This window comes from Trichechus manatus, unplaced genomic scaffold, assembly GCF_000243295.1.
Source record: "Trichechus manatus latirostris isolate Lorelei unplaced genomic scaffold, TriManLat1.0 scaffold00240, whole genome shotgun sequence".
In the NCBI taxonomy this organism is placed as follows: Eukaryota; Metazoa; Chordata; class Mammalia; order Sirenia; family Trichechidae; genus Trichechus; species Trichechus manatus.
The window spans coordinates 1,033,493-1,036,559 of record NW_004444176.1 but is presented as its reverse complement, the minus strand read 5'-3'; positions in this window follow the sequence as shown (position 1 = coordinate 1,036,559).

The window sequence follows — 3,067 nt, the reverse complement described above, 5'->3', positions numbered from 1 at the left end:
TGCACAGTTCAGTGACATTGACTACACTCTTCCAATTGTGCTGTTATTCTCACTTAAGATGAAGGCTTACAGAACAAAATAGTTTCTCATTTAACAATTACTACAAATGTTGTAAAGGCATTTTTTTGATACCTTGGATTTTATCTTGTGACCTTAGGGGAGGAAAGAATAAATTCCAGAATAGAATAAAGAAACACGTTAGCAATTCTTCAAATCTAATTTCACAGGCTTGATACAATATTTCTCACAGTGTCATTTCCTTTGAACTCTGAATACAGGAAGATTAGCTATCCCAAGATTCCCATAGCTATTCATCTAGTTATTCCTAGTGGTACATTGGGACAAAGACAATGTATGTTATGGGAGCAGCATTTTGTGTAGAAAGGGGAAGTGGATAAAGGTCATCTGGATTCTACTCTTGACCCTACCCCTCGCCATTTGGGAGACTTCGAGTATTTCCTTCCTTAGCCATTGCAGTCAGCCTCAGTTTTCATATCTATGAAATGCAGATAATGTTTATTGAAATACTCCATCCACTACAGGCATCCATCATGCTAACCAATGCTTAGTTGATATTTGTTATTGTATAAAATAGATAATTGTAATAATTTTAAGGAATTCAGCAAACATATACAGCCCGGGGCGAGGTGGGGGGTCAGGGGGACTCATTTAGAGATGTTGCTATAATGTCACTGTCACTTGGTCAATAGGTGTATTGCAAAATATTTGGGACACGGGTAAGCCCTGCAGGAACAAGGGCCCTATACTGCTACAGAGTCATGGCCGATTTACACTGGAACTTGCAGATTTGAAGGAAAAAAGTCATGGGCATAAGAGCAGGAATCTATGCTAACAGGGGTAGACACAGTCCAATAATCTGGAGCTGCCTAGAGGAGAAGGAGAAGAGTAATGGTTTAAGGGGAATAGGAAACAAGGTAGCCAAAAAGAGCATTTGGGATTGAGAGTCAGATATGAGAAGAGGTTAATGGATATATGAGTTTTCAAGCGACTGGCTTTAGTGGGGCTGAGGAGACTGAAAGTTGAAGAAGAAACATCAGAGCAAGACGGAGTGAAGACTTTTATTTTTATTATTTTATTGTGCTTAAGGTGAAAGTTTACAGCTCAAGTTAGTTTCTCACTCAAAAATTTATACACGTATTGGAGGACTTCTGGCAACTTGGTGCTATAGTCAGAAGCATCACACCATCCCTCTGCGGCAAAGATCAGAAAAAAAACTCAAAGTCACACGTCAATCCTGAAACCCTAACCATCAAACGAAGAGATAAAGAGCTCAGCCAACCACCGAATGGAATAAGAAACTGACCGAGAACAGAGTGCGAGGAGAGATACATGCAGAGGTCTCCTATCAGCTGCTGCAGCATGGATCTGCCATCTTGGACTCCTATTGGAGATCAGCAAACAGGCGGTATGAGAAAGCAGCTTCACGGAGCTTCCAATAGAAGACAGAACAACCGGTAACCCACGATATAGACTTTCCCACCCCACACTCTTCTTCACCCCCATTTAGCCTCCTCTGCTTCCTGCAGCCACAGTCTATTAGCTGGAAGCACAAGCTTCCCCCCAGTGCCGCTTGGATACCACCAGCCTGTACTGGCAAGCTCCCTGAGTGCCATTTGTTGGCTGCTGGTGTTGCTTTTTTCCCCTTCTTTAGATTTCTTCTTTACCTCTCATCACCTCCCCCTCCTTCCTCTCAAATACCTGGCTCCGTGAGCCATCTTTGCTTCTTCTTGAAAGACTGTGAAAAACTGCTTGACTGTGAAACTGCTTCCCAGCCCATGCTGCCACACTAGTGGGACCCCCAGGGCTTTTTTGTTTGTTTGCTCTGATTTGTTCTGTTTTGATTTGTTTGTTTGTTTTCTTTTTCTTTTCTCAGCTTGGGAGCCCCCTCTAGCCAGGTAGTACCGTGTGGCTTGGAAGGTAGTCCCTTACTCTGCACAGACGCACAGGGACAGCCTTTAGAACATTTCTTTTTTGTTTTTGTTTTTTTTTATTTCTTTGTTTATCTTTCTTCTCTCTCTCATTCCCTTTTTGTCTTTCTTCATTTCCAGTTTCTCTGTTTATTCATTTTTTTTACTCTTTTTTTTTTAGTTTTGTTTTTCCCCATTTTTCAGTCTCTCATCTCTCCACTCCACTAGCAAGCTCCCTTAGCTCTCTTTTTTGTTTGTGTGTATGTCTTTGGCTCCTGTTCCTCTCTCTTCTCTCTCATCTATCCCATACCAATCTTAGCTCCACACATCACAATCTACCCCCTTTCAAGCCTACACGCACCATGTGCTGAACATCGCACTCCCAAGCAACACAGGCACATCCTATTGGAACCTGCTCTGCACTGATTCCCAGTCCATACTGTCAGCCCTGGTACGTGCCACAAAAAACCTATCCCAGTAACTCCCCTTCAGCTGGACCTGCCCTGCTGTACCATAACTGAGTGACTAACCCTACCCATTGGAGAAGGAGGTGAAAAGTATCGTGCCCACAGATGAGCAAACAACATAGAAGGCACAGCCCGCCTGCTCAGACATAACCAAATAAAACAAAAAAGCAGGACAAAACAAAAAAATCTAAAATCAATAAATGAGGAAAATAACCACTGAATGCCCTGAAGACAGCAGACAATATCAAAAAATTTACAAAAACAAGATAGGATGGTATCAGTAGGCATCCAAAATAAAACACCAGATGATCTTCCAGTAGAAGAAGACACTAGATCTAACTGATAGGAAATTCAAATCTCTAATTTTCAGAATTATCCAAGAGTTGAAGCAAAAAACATAGAAAAATGAGGAAAAAATAGACAAATTCATGGAAAAGGCAGGCAAATTCATGGAAAATACAGAGAAAAAAACTGAAGAATTCGAGAAAGTAATACAGAAACAAAATGCTAAAATAAATTCACAACTAGAAATCATACAAAAACAACAATTAGAAATCCAAAAGATAACAACAAGATTTCAGAAATGGACAGTGTCATAGAAGGGCTGAGGAGCAGGTTTGAAACGATGGAAGATAGGATCAGTGAAATTTAAGACAAACACTTGGATACAAC